This window comes from Hyla sarda, chromosome 6, assembly GCF_029499605.1.
Source record: "Hyla sarda isolate aHylSar1 chromosome 6, aHylSar1.hap1, whole genome shotgun sequence".
Taxonomy (NCBI): Eukaryota; Metazoa; Chordata; class Amphibia; order Anura; family Hylidae; genus Hyla; species Hyla sarda.
Window position 1 is genome coordinate 280,380,675 of NC_079194.1, and position 18,541 is coordinate 280,399,215.

Sequence of the window (18,541 nt, forward strand, 5' to 3'; positions counted from 1 at the left end):
ATCAGCAAACAACGACAATTTAAGTTCCTCACCGCCCACCATGATGCCTTTATACAAATTAGATGAGATCAGAAAACGCGTCAAGGGCTCAATCGCAAGGTCAAATAATAAGGGTGACAACGGACACCCCTGTCTCGTACCTTTCATGACTGGTATCTGTCGGGGGAGAATGCCAGGCGTGTAAACCCTCGCTATCAGGTTCTGATACATGCCTCTGATATAAGCTGCAAAACAGCCAGTAATTCCAAATTTAGTTAGCACCAGGTCCAGCCATTCCCATCTCACATTGTCGAAAGCCTTTTCGGCGTCAAGTGTCAGCAGTGCAGGACAGGAAGCAGAACAAGGGCGGGAGCCAACACTATCCATCACCACAAGGACTTTACGGATATATGTGACCGCCGAGCGCGACTTCACAAAGCCTACTTGATGATCTCCAACTAGCATGAGTAATAATTTGGCTAGCCTATCTGCCAGAATTTTCGACAGCAGTTTCACGTCTTGATCGATGAGGGAGATTGGTCTATAGGAGCCAGGATCCACTGGATCCTTCCCTGGTTTAGGAAGAACTTTTATGTACGCTATCTTCGCTGCCGAAGGAAGCGTGCCTGACTGTAAGATGGCATTAAAGTATCATGTGAGCGTGGGAACTTTCTGTTCAACCAGGGGTTTAAAAATTCACTAGAAAATCCATCCGGGCCCGGGGCCTTCCCATTAGCTAAGGAGCAAATAGTCGCCCGCACCTCCTCCTCCGTCACATCAGCATTTAGCACCTGACGTTGCTCGTCCGTCAGACTAGGGAGTTCCAAACCCGTTAAGAAGACCGTCCCTTCCCTCGTCGCGTCAGGATCAGCAGAGTATAACTTGGTATAATAGGATCCAAGAACCTCATTAACAGTATGAGGATCCGAACAGGAGCGTCCCTGGTCATCCCTCAAAGTCAGTACATGCATCGGGGTGTACGCTCCCTTCGCTAGTCTGGCAAGTAGTCTCCCCGATTTATTCCCATGTCTAAAAAGGTCTGCTTCAAAATGCGATCGATACATGCGTTCCCTCCTATCCAACCACAACTCATAGGCGGAACATGCCATTTTAGTTTATGAGCGGGGGTTGGAGAAGCAAGAAAAGCAGCATAAGCTTCTGACAGGGTAGCACTAGCCCTGGCATGGCCCTCTAAAGTCTTGCGTTTTAAGGAACTAGTGTACGCCAGAATCTTACCCCGCAAGACAACTTTCGCCGTCCCCCAATACAGCTTCGGGTCGCCCTTGTGTTGGGCATTGTCCACCTCAAACTCCAGCCACCATCCCCTCAACAGGCCCAGGAAAGATTCATCCGTGGTTAAAAAGGACGGGAAACGCCATAAAAAGTCAGTGCCCTTGGGGGATGACGGCAGGAGTTCTAGAACCACCGGGGAGTGGTCAGATATTACCATGTCCAGTATATCAGTCAACTTCAGTCTGGCACATACAAGTGGGCTGGTCAAGAAATAATCAATACGGGACCATGAGTTATGTACGTGAGAAAAATGTGTGAAGTCCCGATCGTCAGGGTGCATATGTCTCCAAGCATCTGTCAGTCCCGCATTGGTAAGAAAAGATGGAAGCACTTTGTCAATATGTCTTGTGGATAAGAGCCTGTGAGAGTAACCTTTACGGTCAACTGACGGGTCACCCACGGAGTTGAGGTCACCACCCAGGATTGTGAGGGATCCCGCCGTCTGTTGTACTATATCTGTCAAGGAAGCAAAAAAAGGGCGATTATCTGTATTCGGGGCATAAACATTGTATATACTAAAAGCATCTCCATGGTGTTCCAGTTGCAATTGAGACAGCCTACCACTCGTATCAGCTTCATGAGAAAGAATTTTGCAAGCAAAGGATTTATGTAGCAAAGTAATCACTCCTGCTTTACCGTCCACCGCAGGTGAGCCCAATACTTTCCCCACCCACAGCTTTTGCATTCTGGAAAAGTCCGCTGCCTCAAGGTGAGTCTCTTGAAGAAGAATCACATCAGGCCGCAAACGTTGCAAAAAAAACGCAAAATTTTCATCCTTTTATGTGGTGATTTTAACCCCTTCACATTCCATGTAATAACTTTACACATACTAGTAGATATGTCCCATAGAAGGGAGGGTGGAAGTGAAAAGGATACTAGGAAATAGAGAGGGCCATTGGGGGGGGGGGGGGAGGGGTAAGAGCGTGTAGGAAAGAGGAGAAGGAGAATGTAAGCTGTAAAAACAATATCGTTAAGAGAATCACGAAATTGTACAAATATTGAGGTCTATGCCACTCCGGGAACAGCCCTGCATATTGCATAGTGACATTACGGCCTCTCCGAAACATAGCCATCAAAAACAATGTGAGGAAATTCCCCAAACCAATAACAGAAAAATTTAAAAAGAAAAAAAAAACATCAGAACATAACAGCCTCCATGATGGGAGATAGGAGACCGTCTTTTGTGTTGGTGACTTCTCTTTTTTCGGGCACATAGCAGAACCAGGGTCCCCCCTCCCGGATCCCAGAATAGCGGCCATATCAGAGAGACCTCGGCCACCATAGAATTCTCTGCTCTGCCCCCCTGCCATGTGGTCAACTACAACATTTCCCAACTAACTATAGGAAAAACAACTGAACAACCTCCGCTCCATTTTAGTCTCCTTTCTCAAAAAGTCTGTTACTAATAGGCAGAGCACTGTCTCTAGCAGGACTCAAGCAGGTCCCCCCTGTAGGAAAAAAGAAATTAGCATGTCAGGAATAATACTCAATCTGGCGAAGAAGATCTGCTGCTCCTGCTTCTGCTGCGGCCTCCAGCCGACTTCTTTCTACGCCGTTTATCAGATTCCAGATCCTGAAGATCCTCTCTGCGTCTCGGGGGCAATTCTCCTCTTGATCGCGGAGAGGCTGCACTGTGCACCGGTGAGCAAACTCTAGATGAACAATCACGTTCTTTCAGGGCGTCTCTGAGGGCAGCCTCCGCAGCAGCTGGAGTCTGGTAGGTCATGAAAGTCCCATCATCCCGAAAAACCTTTAAGGTAGCCGGATATTGCAGCTGAAATTTCCTCTTCTCTTTAAACAGATCAGTACATATCTTTCCGTAAGCTCGCCTTTTTTTCAAAAGTTCAGCTGAAAAATCTTCAAATATCAAAATCTTCGTATTGCGATATGTGAGAGGCGTTGTGCGTTTTCTAAAGGCTTTGAGGATGGCTATCTTGTCATTGTAGTAGAGTAGCTTAAAAATTACTTGACGCGGTCTGTTAGCAGAGGTAGCACTGGAGCGGGGATCAGTAGTTTGTACCCGGCCGAGCCTGTGTGCCCTTTCCACCCACAGGTCGCTTTCGCAAAATGCCTGTAGATCAGCCACTGGAATCAGTTCACTGATGCCCACCAGGCGAAGATTATTGCGTCGCGAGCGGTTTGCTAGATCATCCAGCTTGTCGCTGACGGTGATCGCGTCAGTCTCCGACCATCTCAATCTAGTCGCCAGATCACTGTTTTCATCCTCTAAGGCTAGTATCCGTTTCTCAGCCTCCTCCAGCCTTACAGCATGTGAACTGAGTTCGATTTGCATACGGGTGAGCGTGGAGTGTATAGTGGTTTCCAAAGTCTGTTGGATTTTAGGGGTAATCAGTTGAACCAAGGCCGTTGTAAGTGACTGTAAATCTGTAGGATTGGAGAAGGAAACATCAGCCACCGGATTCTGCGCCTGTGGAGTTGTCGCTGGCTGCACAGGAGGAGGAACAGCATCCTGTGTGAACAGATGTTGACTCCCCGATATTTCCATGTCTGCCATGAGAGTGTTATCAGTCAGTGGGTGCTGTGTCGGAGGATGGGTCTGATCCCCAGCAGAGACCTGGGATCCTGCTGCCTGGTTTTGCTTCGTGGCTTTCTTATTGAGGAATTTGTCCATTGTAATGGATGAGGAAGAGAGACGGTCACAGGGGTTGCACCATACAGTTTAGGTGGGACCACATGTAATATGGACACAATCCTGGTCAAGAGACACCGTCCGATCAGGTGTTGGTAATGAAGCTGATGGGGGATAAGTATAATAACCTGTCCCTGTGTTGCAGGAGTTAACAAGGTGCTGGTAAGTAAATGAACAGTCTTCTCCCCTGTCCTTTCCCCTCTCAGCCGTATCCTCCTTATGATAGAAGATGGGGGCAGTCACTAGTGAAGTCTGGGGATCACTGCTGCCCGCTGTATGACCTTAACTCCGGGCCCTGCGCCCCTCAGACCTGCTGCTTAAATGGGGGACAACTCCAGCCCCCTACTGAAGTAGTTGTTGGTGGCTCACCGTGCCGTGAGTGTCCAGCAGGTCCGTGCTCCGTCCCCTCTGCAGTGCCGAAGATGGCGGCCGCACTGTGCTCACTCGCGGGAGCCGCGCTGTGTATCGGAGCTGCGCGTGTCTGCGACGCATCTGTCGGGGCTCCAGAGCTGCCGCAAGACCTCCCGGGATCACCTCAGAGTGGGTCAGGCTGGTGACTGTGGCCGGGTCGGTGTTCGGTGCGGGTAGGGGATCCGGGGTGTGAGGAGCTCCGTCTCCTCGCTGCCTACATGCCCGCGCCGGAACCGGAAGTCAGAGATACTGTTTTGACGTGGAAAGCTATTCGTAAGGCCTACAATCTTCCTTTTCTCCTCTCCGGACGTCTCAACCTCTGGGGTCACCCGGAGTTTCCTGCGGGCAGGGAAAGCAGTTTATTTGGGTTGCGGCATCAGAAAGGACTTACTGTAGCAAAACAACTGATGCAGGTGGAGGAACAGAGGTGGCTTTCTCCTGATGAACTTCTTACATCCTTCTCGCTGCCCCCCACTCACTTTCTTCAGGTCTCCATACTTTTGTCATTCAAGATTGTACCTCAAGATTGCGCAATCCTGCCCCGGAGGTTTCCCCCTCCTCCTTTGAGGACCTGATAGGCCCGCAACCCAGAAACATTTCAATCTCCACGCTATATAAATGCTTCAATGATCGCCTTCTAAAGGTGTCTAAACATACCCCATTTGCCAAATGGGAATCCGTTCTTCAGGATTCGGATATCCGTGAATGTATATTGGAAGGTTGGGGTAATGTGAGATCTACGGTCATCAATGAGAGGTGGAGGGAAACCACCTGCATATATCTATAGGGAAGGGGGGAGAGGAGGGGGTGCTCTGCATATACCTATAGGTAAGAGAGGGGGTGTGCTCTGCATATACCTATAGGGAAGGGAGGGAGAGGGGATGTAGCTCTGCATATATTTATGGGGAAGGGTGGTGTGTAGCTCTGCATATACCTATGGGAAAGAGGGTGGAGTGTAGCTCTGCATATACCTATGGGAAAGAGGGGGGGTGTAGCTCTGCATATACCTGTCATATATGGGCAGGAAAGGAGTGCTCGCTAAGCTCACCCGCGCCCCTGTCCCTGCCTACTTGTCCGCCTATCCTAAATGATAGGCCGGAAACTGGTCGACAATCCCTTCCTAAATAAGTGAGGGGAGTCAAATGTCAACACAATAAAATACAATCCTGTCAGTTGTCAGGAGCAACAGGGAAACAAGCAACTAACAAAGACAAACTAAACATACACACATAAAGTCAATGTCAGTCAAACTGAGTCTAGCCAGGAGTGGGAAGAGGTGCCGAATCGCTATAACAAAAGAGAAGTCAGATAGGAAGCCAGAAGTCAAGTTGCCGGGTATACAAGGGAATAAGGAAATGCTAGCTACTCAGGTAATGACCAGTTTCACAGGCATCTTCCCAGTGTCTGATGCCTGGTAATATAGAAAGATGCTCATTTGGTCAATCAGTAGCTAGCCACTCAGACAGCAGGGCGTAACCCGGCAACCTTGTAACAACACCTTGTCAGCACCTGTTAACCCTGCTGGTGCTGACAGTACCCCCCATTTTAAGAGGGGCCACTGGACCCTTAAAACTGGGTCCAGGTTTGTCTGGGTGAGAATTGTGGAATTTCTTAATTAAAGTGGCTGCATGGACAAAAGAGGCCGGAACCCACGATCTCTCCTCTGGACCATAACCTTTCCAATGAACTAAGTACTGGACAGAATTCTGTACCCTTCTGCTATCCAGTATTCTAGCGACCTCATACTCAAGCTCTCCGTCAACCTCAGCCGGAGGAGGCAGACTCGGGACTGGAGACTGAGTAGGAACAGAACGTTTTAACAAGGAGCAATGGAACACATTATGAATCTTAAAAGAAGATGGTAATTTTAATCAGTAACTCACAGGATTAATAACTTCAATTACCTCATAAGGTCCAATGAACCTAGATGCCAGTTTCTTAGACGGAAGCTTGAGACGAAGATTTTTCGTAGATAACCACACTATCACCAACTTTAAATTTTATGCCGCAAGTACGTCTCTTGTCGGATGATTTCTTTTGTAGTACTTGGGCGTTTTCCAGGTTCTTCTGAACCTGAGCCCAAACTGCACAGTTTACTCATAGTGGTGTTGACCTCAGGGTTATCCCTATCAGTATAGGTACAGGGTCTTTTAGGAATAGATAATGGACACAGCTCCCCTGCAGGACGAATCCGAGGAGTCTTAGCTCGGGCACACACATCACAAGAAGCAACAAAAGCTTTCACATCCCTGTTCAGGGTTGACCACCAAAATCTCTTTTGAAGCAGTCTCCTTGTACCATGGATACCAGGATGACCTGCTAACGGCGAACTATGAGATTCCTCGATTATACGGAGGCGAAACTGATTAGGTACAAAGATTTTGCCTCTAGGAATCTCTGGAGGAACCAAACCTTGATTACTCAAAATTTCCGATGTTAAATCGGCAGATACTGCAGAGATAACCACACCTTCTGGAAGAATAGTCTCAGGACTAGAGTCTATAGGCTGAGAAGCGCTGAAACTTCGAGACAAGGCATCAGGTAAAAGTTCAATAGCACAGACATAATCTCGGTGTGGGGGCAAAGCAGAGGAGGCCTCCTCATAAAAAACGTCACAGAAATCAGAAATAAATTTGGGTTGAATACTTTTACCCACACCGAGAGTAGCAAGAGAGACGGTAATGCATTTGTTAGAACACTCAGATCCCCACTTGATAAGTTCCCCTGAGGTCCAATCAAATACAGGGTTATGATTTCTTAACCAGGGTAAACCCAGAATCACATCTACAGACAAATTTTTAAGAACAAAAAAGGTGGATTTTTCAAAATGCATAGAACCGACCAATAATCCCACTTCGGGAGTAGAAAAACTGACACAACCCCCTGACAAGGGTGTATAATCCACTCCAGAAATGGGAATTGGGTCCTCCAACCGTCTCAAAGGTAAATTTAAAGACTTAATAAATTTTAGATCCACAAGATTAGCAAAAGCTTTACCAAATATTTTTCTCTTTTGAAAACATATTTGCACTGGTAACAATTTTTGAAGATAAATTCGGAGGTACCTGTGCGCCTAAATGACCTCCCTGATTGTCATTTAGGCGCTGGCGTTTGACGCAATTCTGGAACCGATGTCCTTCGTCTCCACAAAAGTACATGTGCTTTTCTTCCGAATGGATTTTCTCTGCTGAGGGGAAAATTCCCTATCTGCATAGATTCCTCGGCAGAGACATGAGGGACAGGAAAAGATGGAAACATGGAGGAAGGAGAGTGAGGAACAGAATTAAAAGTCCGCTCTCGATCTTTCTTTCTTTCATATGTCTGTCAAGCTAATGTCATGGCTTGTTCTAATGAGTCAGGTGATGGATAACTTACAAAAGCATCCTTAATAGCGTCAGATAATCCTAGTCTGAACTGACACCTAATGGCTGGATTATTCTAACCTGAAGCCGTGCACCACTTCCAAAAATTTGCACAGTACTCCTCTGCTGTTCTCTTTCCCTGCTTAAGATTGACTAGCTGCGATTCTGCAAAGGCTGCACGGTCTGGCTCATCATAAAGAAGGCCCAAAGCAGAAAAGAAAGCCTCCACTGAACTTAATTCAGGAGCTGAGGAAGGTAAGGAGAAAGCCCACTCTTGAGGGTCTTCTTACAACAAAGACAATATAAGTCCTACTCTCTGATCCTCTGTGTTAGTAGACTGTGGTCTCATGCAAAAATATAGCTTACAACTCTCTCTGAAGAGAACAAATTTCTTTCGGTCACCTGAAAAACGGTCAGGAAGATTAATTTTAGGGTCACTTGAAACAGCTGGAGGACAGACCACTGACTGACCATTAGCTGTCTCCTGAGCCTGAACCCTCTCAGAAAGAGAATGCACTAACTGGGTTAATCCCTGCATTTGCTCTACTAGAGCAGTCATTGCTTCCATCATAGCAGATGCAGGTAGTAGTTTGGGCCTGTGAAAATGTCACGTATGGGCAGGGAAGAAGTGCTCGCTAAGCTCACCCGCACCCCTGTCCCTGCCTACTTGTCCGCCTATCCTAAATGATAGGCCGGCAACTGGTCGACAATCCCTTCCTAAATAAGTGAGGGGAGTCAAATGTCAACACAATAAGATACAATCCTGTCAGTTGTCAGGAGCAACAGGGAAACAAGCAACTAACAAAGACAAACTAAACATACACACATAAAGTCAATGTCAGTCAAACCGAGTCTAGCCAGGAGTGGGAAGAGGTACCGAATTGCTATAACAAAAGAGAAGTCAGATAGGAAGCCAGAAGTCAAGTTGCCGGGTATACAAGGGAATAAGGAAATGCTAGCTACTCAGGTAATGACTAGCTTCACAAGCATCTTCCCAGTGTCTGATGCCTGGTAATATAGGGAGATGCACATGTGGTCAATCAGTAGCTAGCCACTAAGACAGCAGGGCGTAACCCGGCAACCTTGCTACAACACCTTGTCAGCACCTGTTAACCCTGCTGGTGCTGACAATACCTATGGGAAAGGGGGGGGGGTGTAGCTCCACATATACATTTGGGAAAGAGGGGGGGGGTGTAACTCTGCATATACCTATGTGAAAGAGGGGGGTAGCTCTGCATATACCTATGGGAAAGAGGGGGTTACCTGGCTACCTACCCCCCTTTTTACTGTGCAGGACACGAAGGAGGGCATTATTACAGTTTGTGGGCCTATAGAGGGAAAGATTGTGTAGAGGAGGGTACTGAATATATGCAGAGTCTGACAGGTTTTTCCTGCAGATGTTAAGAGATCCACATGGCGGTCTTATCCGGACGGAGAAGAAAAGGAAAGAGGATGCCGCTGATCAGAAAAGACGTAATTGTGAGTACCAAAATGTAACTGTAATCCCTTATATGGTATACACATCCTGTGTACAGCTGATATCTTCCGCCATATGGTCCTGTATATAATCACCTATATTGTATACAGATTCTTTATAGTATACTGGTCTGCATATAGTGGTTTTATTCAGTACAGTATGGCAGTATTATCCAATTATTGTCTGGTGGTATATATTTACTCCTTGTATACCAGTATCATTGGTCATGGAAATTTACCTACGTTAAAGTGTTTCTTACATATATAAATTTTTATTTGTGTGTGGGATTTGGGTGGAATAGGAGCGTGGCAGAAGATTGAATGAGCTGCAGAGCCTAGCAGGGGCCCTTGCCTTTGTTTTGGTCCGGGGGCCCCAAGTGTTGTCAGTCCGCCCCTGGGGGGGATTGGAGGGAGGGGGTGTAATTAAGGGGGGGTGTGTGTGTGTGGGGGGGGGGTGCCAAACAAAGGGTACGCCCCTGCTCTAGGGAACAAATTGAAGCCATAGTTCTGCCCTTCAGACATACGGAATGGTACTCCCTGGCCTCCCTCAGCAACACCTTGAGTCCTCTTCGGCTGCAGGATGATCCCCCACATTGAAGTGTTCTCGCCCTCTGGGTAATCGTTTCTCTTTTTGCTCTGCCGATTTTATTTTCCTGCCCTAACTCCCCCCCCCCCCATTTATGTCTATCTCCTTTTACTAATTGTACTATTACCTATGTAATGGTGTCCTTATTATGTTTTGGGTTGTACGTATGAGTGTTTGCATGGTATGTACCAAAACAATGTGAGCTGACTGGCTCCTTATGATGATCTGATTTTACCTGTTTCTACTGACTACGGCCTGAAAGTCTCATCTTACCATACTGTCCTTATAGGCTTGTGTAAACTCGCATTTGCATGGATACTGCGTTGTCCACATACTCTCTATTTACTTGTTTATTTTTCGCCATTCAGTTATGCTGTCCTTATAAAATTGTAAAAAGTCAATAAAGTTTAAAAAAATAAAAGAAATAAAATACTAAATATGCTAATATATACAGAGATAAAGCTCAAATAATCAATCAAAATGTAACATGCTAATTTTTGACGTCATAACTAACCCTCCTCTTTTTATTAATGTAAAAAACCAAATGTACTTCCTGAGTTTCCTGCTGAGGAAAGAGTTTTAATACCAACATCCTGTCTGGTGTGAATCTCTTGCGCTGGCCCTCAGCCATATGCAGCAGCGGTCACTCACATTTTAATGCCTCACCTCGGTCGATCCTTGACAATGTCATAGTACAAGGATAATACACAGTGATGTCACAGTACAGGGATAATAGACAGTGATGTCACTGTGCAGGGATAATGCACACAGTGATATCACAGTTCCGGCATTATGTACACAATGATGTTACAGTACAGGAATAATACACAGTGATGTCAATATACAAGAATAATGCACACAAAGATGTCACAGAACAGGGCTAACACACAGTGTTGTCACATTAAAGATATAATACACACAGTGATTTACATGGTGATTTGAGGCCTTGTTGTTTGCGTAATCAATTGTATTTTTTAAAGACACCCTTCATTTTACCATAAAATGTATGGTGGTTTTGCAGTGTGGCAAGGCACAGTTTGTGGACCATATGCTGTGCCATTTAAAGAAGAACTGTAATGCAATATCATTTATCCCCTGTCTGAAGGATTATAGATCTCTGGGGGTCCAACCGCTGGGACCCCCTGTTATCTCCTGTACAGGGCTGCGGCAGTATGCTGGAAGGGGACGTTTCCATCACTGCATGATGTGGCAGCCGACACACCCCCACTATGTATCCCATAGAAATACATGGAGAGGACGTGTATTCCACGGCTATCTGCTGGGACGACACAGCGCTTACTGCAGACTGCTGCGGCACGGTCCAGGAGATCGCAGGGGGCCCCAGGGACCCCCGTGATCTATAACTTATCCCCTGTCCTAGGGGATAAGTTATATTGCACTACAGTTCTCCTTAAAGGTATATTGGTGACATTTTGTTCATCTGGCGGGGGGGGGGGGGGGGGTCAGGGGTCTGTGTCTTAGCTAGAAAAAACTGAACAGTTCTGGCAAAGGTTCAAGGGAACCTGAGGAAAGCCCACGAGATACAAAGAAATAATGGCAACAAGAGATGTACTTGTGGCTCCAGTTTTCTGATAGAAGATTTGGTTTGGCTCTCCGTTAGAAATTTAAATCAGAGTACCCTCAGGTAAATTGGCTTCATGTTTTATTGAATTTATGAAGTAACTGAGATGATCAACCCTGTCTATTATATGCTTAACTAACCTTATTCTGTGAGAAAAGATAATGCCCTTCACCATTCTTAGCTCAAAAAATATGTTTTCTATTTGGGTCCAGTAAAGCCGGTAATTACTCACCGGTAATTCTGTTTTCACGAGCCATGACAGCGCCACCTGAGAGGGGGACTCCGCCCCTAGGGACAGGAAACCTTGGAGAATAAAAGAAAGTCCACTCCTCTCCATCCTCAGTGAGATACAAAGACCTAGAAGAGCCTTCCTACTTAGTTAGTAATAACAGTCATGAAAACAACAATAACTAAACAAGCAAACAAATTTCCTTTTTTTTTTTTCACCCAAGTGAATACACCCGTGATACAATATTTAGAAAAAAACAAAAGGGTGGGAATGCAGCGGTGCTGTCATGGCTCGTGAAAACAGAATTACCGGTGAGTAATTACCGGCTTTTCCCATCGCCATGACAGCACCACCTGAGAGAATACCAGAGACCAATATTAGGGTGAAATAACAGTTTGGAGAACCTTACGACCAAAGGATAAATCAGAACAGCTCCCCACATCCAACCTATAGTGGCGAAAAAAAGTGTGGGGAGACGACCAGGTGGACGCCTTACAGATTTGGTCTATCGAGGCCCCTCTCCTCTCGGCCCAAGAGGATGCAACTGCACGTGTAGAGTGAGCCTTGAGACCAACAGGAGGAGAAAGGCCAGAGGAGACATAAGACAAACAAATAGCCTCCCTAATCCATCTAGCTATGGTGTCACTTCTAACACTATTACCCTTATTCTGGCCACAGAATTGTACAAATAGTCTATTTGATTTCCTAAAATCTTTAGTTCTTTAAAATTAGGAAATAACGCACCTCCTTACATCCAGCATATGAAAAGATTTCTCTCTCTCATTTGCTGGGTTGCAACAAAATGAGGGTAAGACTATTTCCTGAGACAAGTGAAAAGTAGATGCCACCTTCGCTAAAAATGCTGGGTCAGTCCTAAGAACTATTCTATCATCTAGGATACGAGTATATGGCTCAAGGCAAGAAAAATTAGCTATTTCACCCACTCTACGAGCAGAGGTAACAGCTACCAGGAGAGCAGTCTTCAGAGTCAGGTGTCTGATGGAGATAGAGGAAACTGGCTCAAAGGGTTCACCACATAACATATTGAGAACTGAGGTTAAATCCCAAGAAGGAGTTTTAGGAAGTTTTGGAATCTGGAGCCTTTTGATTGCCTTAAAAAATCTCACAATCCACGGATGACTGGCTATAGATTGAGAGAACAAGGATCCTAGGGCTGACACTAGCACCTTGAGGGTGGCTAACTTAAGACCTTTTTCTAATCCCTTCTGAAGAAAGTCCAGAATTGACGCAATATTGGGTTTGTTAAAGTCCACCAGGGATGGGTCTATAAACTTAACGTAAGCCTTCCAGATCTTGAAGTATATTGCTGAGGTAACAGGCTTCCTACTTGACTGTAATGTAGAGATGACTGAATCAAATAAACCTTTGCGCCTCAGAATTACCCTTTCAAATTCCATGTAGTTAGGTGCAGACTGTGAGTGTCTGGATGGAAAATAGGACCCTGAAACAAAAGATCCGGTTGTTCCGGTATGACCCAAGGGTCTGTTAATGACATCTCCCGAAGGCATGAAGACCAGGCCCTGCGGGGCAGAATGGAGCTATGAGAATGACCCTCGCTCTGTCCACTCAAATCTTTTTTAGAACTCGTGGCATTAACGCTAGTGGAGGGAAGGCATAGCTCAGACTCCACTTCCAGTACTGGGACAGTATGTCCACTGCTGTAGGGTACTCTGAGGGGGACAGGGAGAGAAACTGTTTTACTTGGCGATTCTCTCTGGTGGCAAACAGATCTATCTGAGGATAGCCCCATAGTACACAAATTTCTTTGAATATGTCCTTGTTTAGGCACCATTCCCCCTGATGGAGACGATGTCTGCTCAGATAGTCTGCTCTGGTGTTGAGGGAGCCCTTTAGATGAACTGCTGATATTGACGCTAGATGTTTTTCTGCATATCAGAGGACCTGGGAAGAGAGAGACATTAGATGAGGGCTCTTAGTTGTACCCTGTCTGTTTATAAGGGACACAGCAGTTGAGTTATCTGTAAGAACTTTAACCCCTTAGGGCGTACAGGTACGCCCTTGGTCCTGCTCTCCTGATATAACGCGGGGTTACACAGTAACCCCGCGTCATATCACGGCGGGCCCGGCGTCATAGTGAAGCCGGGACCCGCCTCTAATAGCGCGCAGCGCCGATCGCGGCGCCGCGCGCTATTAACCCTTTAGCTGCGCGCTCAGAGCTGAGCCGCGCGGCTAAAAGTGAAAGTGAAAGTGGCCGGCTAGTTCAGTCGGGCTGTTCGGGATAGCCGCGGCTAATCGCGGCATCCCGAACAGCTGACAGGACAGCGGGAGGGCCCCTACCTGCCTCCTCGCTGCCCGATCGCCCTATGGGACCTATAACACTGCAAAAAAAAAAAAGTGATAAAAAAGTGAATAAAGATCATTTAACTCCTCCACTATTAAAAGTTTGAATCACCCCCCTTTTCCAATTAAAAAAAAACTGTAAATAAACATATATGGTATCACCACGTGCCGAAATGTCCGAATTATAAAAATATATCATTAATTAAACCGCTCGGTCAATGGCGTGCGCGCAAAAAAATTCCAAATTCCAAAATAGTGCATTTTTGGTCACTTTTTATATAATTTAAAAATGAATAAAAAGCGATCAATAAGTCCTATCAATGCAAAAATGGTACCGTTAAAAACTTCCGATCACGGCGCAAAAAATGAGCCCTCATACCGCCCCATACACGGAAAAATAAAAAAGTTATAGGGGTCAGAAGATGACAATTTTAAACGTATTAATTTTCCTGCATGTAGTTATGATTTTTTCCAGAAGTCCGACAAAATCAAACCTATATAAGTAGGGGATCATTTTAATCGTCTGGGCCTACAGAATAAAGATAAGGTGTCATTTTTACCGAAAAATGTACTACGTAGAAACGGAAGCCCCCAAAATTACAAAACGGCGTTTTTTTTCAATTTTGTCGCACAATGATTTTTTTTCCGTTTCACCGTAGATTTTTGGGCAAAATGACTGACGTCATTACAAAGTAGAATTGGTGGCGCATAAAATAAGCCATCATATGGATTTTTAGGTGCAAAATTGAAAGAGTTATGATTTTTTAAAGGCAAGGAGCAAAAAACGAAAATGCAAAAACGGAAAACTCCCGGTCCTTAAGGGGTTAATATCTTTCTGAAAAATAGTGTGTCCAATTGTCTGCAGGGCACGAAGGACTGCCAGTAATTCTTTGTAATTAGAGGACTCACACTGTAAGGAAGATTCCCAGGACCCCTGAAAATCTTGGACGCCCACATGAGCTCCCCAACCCCAAGGGCTAGCATCAGTTGTAACAATAGTGGGGTGCATAATCCTCCAATCTAACCCCCTTGATAAGTTTTCCCTGTCCTGCCACCAAAGGAGAGACATTAGAGTTTCTGAAGACAAAATAAAACTTCTATCAAGATCTTCAGGTGACCCATTCCAGATTTTTAGAAGTTCAGCCTGAAGACAGCGGGAATGAAACTGAGCCCATGGCACAGCTGGAAATGAGGCCGTAAATAAACCTAATAAAGACATTCCTTTGCTAATGGTAATCTTAGGGGGAACTCCTAACTTTTTCTACGAAATTAATAATTTTATCAATTTTATCTTGGGGAAGGAAGGATTTTTCCTGTATAGAATCCAAAATAATACCCAAAAATACTTTTTTCTGGGTTGGGGATGGAGACTACTTCTCACAATTCACTATCCAGCCTAGTTTTTCTATAATTTGTAAGGTGCGAGAAACAAAAGACTGTACCTTTTGAAGCTGAGTCCGCTACCAGGAGAAAATCGTCCAGGTATGGGATGAATATTCCTTCCTCTTCCCTTATGTGTGCTGCCATCTCTGATATCACTTTCGTGAAGATCCTTGGAGCTACTGAGATCCCAAAGGGAAAAGCACAAAACTGAAGATGCATTAGTTTGGGGCCTAGGTGCACAGCAATTCTTAGGTACTTTTGAAAGTTCGGATGTATGGGTACATGGAAGTAGGCATCCTTTAACCCCTTAAGGACCAAGGACGTACCGGTACGTCCTTGGTCCTGCTCTTCTGATATAACGCGGGGTTACACAGTAACCCCGCGTCATATCATGGCGGGCCCGGCGTCATAGTGAAGCCGGGACCCGCCTCTAATAGCGCGCAGCGCCGATCGCGGCGCCGTGCGCTATTAACCCTTTAGCCGCGCGCTCAAAGCTGAGCCGCGCGGCTAAAAGTGAAAGTGAAAGTTCCCGGCTAGCTCAGTCGGGCTGTTCGGGATAGCCGCGGCTAATCGCGGCATCCCGAACAGCTGACAGGACAGCGGGAGGGCCCCTTCCTGCCTCCTCGCTGTCCGATCGCCGAATGACTGCTCAGTGCCTGAGATCCAGGCATGAGCAGTCATCCGGCAGAATCGTTGATCACTGGTTTCTTATGAGAAACCAGTGATCAACATAGAAGATCAGTGTGTGCAGTGTTATAGGTCCCTATGGGACCTATAACACTGCACAAAAAAAGTGAAAAAAAAAAGTGAATAAAGATCATTTAACTCCTCCCCTATTAAAAGTTTGAATCACCCCCCTTTTCCAATAAAAAAAAAAACACAGTGTAAATAAAAATTAAAATAAACATATGTGGTATCACCGCGTGCGGAAATGTCCGAATTATAAAAATTTATCATTAATTAAACCGCTCGGTCAATGGCGTGCGCGCAAAAAAATTCCAAAGTCCAAAATAGTGCATTTTTGGTCACTTTTTATATCATTTAAAAATGAATAAAAAGTGATCAATAAGTCCTATCAATGCAAAAATGGTATCGTTAAAAACTTCAGATCACGGCGCAAAAAATGAGCCCTCATACCGCCCCATACACGGAAAAATAAAAAAGTTATAGGGGTCAGAAGATGACAATTTTAAACGTATTAATTTTCCTGCATGTAGTTATGATTTTTTCCAGAAGTCCGACAAAATCAAACCTATATAAGTAGGGTATCATTTTAATCGTATGGACCTACAGAATACATATCAGGTGTCATTTTTACCGAAAAATGTACTACGTAGAAACGGAAGCCCCCAAAATTTACAAAACAGCGTTTTTTTTTCAATTTTGTCGCACAATGATTTTTTTTCCCGCTTCACCATAGATTTTTGGGCAAAATGACTGACGTCATTACAAAGTAGAATTGGTGGCGCAAAAAATAAGCCATCATATGGATTTTTAGGTGTAAATTTGAAAGAGTTATGATTTTTTAAAGGCAAGGAGCAAAAAACGAAAATGCAAAAACGGAAAAACCTCCGGTCCTTAAGGGGTTAAGTCCAGTGAGGCCATAAAACAATTTTTTGTAAGCAGGTTTACAGTTGATTTTAATGTTTCCATTTTGAATTTTTGGTATTTTATAAATCTGTTTAGAGGTTTTAAATTTATAATTACCCGAAAGGTGTTTTTGGTTTTTTTCACCATGAACAGTGTGGAATAAAATCCCTGACACTCCTGACCTGATTGTACCTGTATTAGAACCCCTTTTTTTTTATTAACAGAAGAACTTCCTGTTGTAATGAGATTTGACCTATTGACCCTACAGGATTTTTGGTTATGATAAAGCGAGTGGGAGGGAGGCTGCAAAATTCCCAGCGCAGACCATTCTGAATGACGTCCAGAATCTGGGAACTGCCTGCTATTTTTTGCCACTCTGGAAAGAAATTCTGCAGTCTGCCACCCACTCACAGGACCCAGTCATTGAGACCCTGATTTTTTTGAGGTTTGGGGCTGGTTGAACAGGAGGCCACTATTCTTTTTGGAGAATTTCCAGCGCCCTGACTGACCTCCACCTCGCCCTCTGGAACGAAAGTACTGGTTACGTTTGCTAAAGTCAAAGGGAAACCCTTTCTTCCTGTAATTTGCTTCCTCAAGTATATCAGAAAGAACAGACCCAAACAAATGCTCTCCTTCACAGGGGATGGCACATAATTTATTTTTTTGAGGACACTTCACCTGACCAACGTTTTAACCATAAAGCCCTCCTAGCTGAATTTGACAGTGCTCCAGCACGGGCAGATAACCTTAGTGCATCTGAGGTGGAGTCAGCTAAGAAGGCCACCCCCTTACGTATAGTAGGGATGGAGGCTAAGAGCTGTTCCCTTGGAACTTTATTTTGTATGTTAGAGGTTAACTGATCTAACCAAACTAAAACGGATCTGGCTACAGAGGTCCCTGCCACGTTAGGTTTCAAGGCTGCCCCTAATGCTTCCCATGTTCTTTTAAGGAACATTTTCATTTTTTTATCCATTGGATCCTTAAGGGACCCAAGGTCTTCAAATGGGAGAGATCCCTTCCTAGAGATCTTATAAATAGACACATCAATTTTTGGTGGCTGATCCCAAGTTTTAGTTTCAGTGTCAGCGAATGGATGTTTTCTTTTTAAAACCTTAGGCAAAAAAGACTTTTTGTCAGGGTTCTCCCATTCTTTATGGATAACTTTTGAAATAATTTTGTGTATAGGGAATACCCTATACTTTTTAGAATCAAGCCCCTCAAACATAATGTCTTGGATTGACCTTGGTTCTCTGGACTCTTCCATATTTAGAGTGGAACGAACTGCCTTCACCAATTGGTCAGTGTCCTCGGGTGAAAAAATGCTTTCCCTGAGTCGTCTTCCTCTGACTCTTCTCCTGAGTCCGACCCATCTGGCACAATAATACCCTCTTCATCAGAATCAGATTGATTTAAGACCACTGGAGCAGTAATAACAGTAGAAACAGTGGGAAGAGGTGCGGAATCAGTAACCACAGGAGTAGCAGCTGTTAAAATTTGAATGGATGACTGGCTCCTTTCTAATGAGATCCTGCATTTGTGCCAGAAGACACAGAACTAAGGCTGGAACTTCTGAAGTAATCAGCCTATCAATACAGGGCTGACATGAAGCCTTTCCATACTCAGGAGGTAATATTCCTCTACACATGTTACATTCACGATTTTTTGTCTTTTTGGAAGG

At 44.9% G+C, this 18,541-nt stretch overlaps 1 protein-coding gene across 1 annotated transcript in view; it reads right to left on the minus strand.

The window, feature by feature from the left end:
• The window catches only part of LOC130277778 (spexin prohormone 2-like), a 34,623-nt gene extending 19,279 nt beyond the window's left edge, over positions 1–15,344 (minus strand). Inside the window, exon 1 of the mRNA XM_056528528.1 lies at positions 15,333–15,344. The gene's annotated coding sequence lies outside the window, so the exon portion shown is untranslated. The remainder of the gene's footprint in view (positions 1–15,332) is intronic.
• Between the last annotated feature and the right edge of the window lie 3,197 nt (positions 15,345–18,541).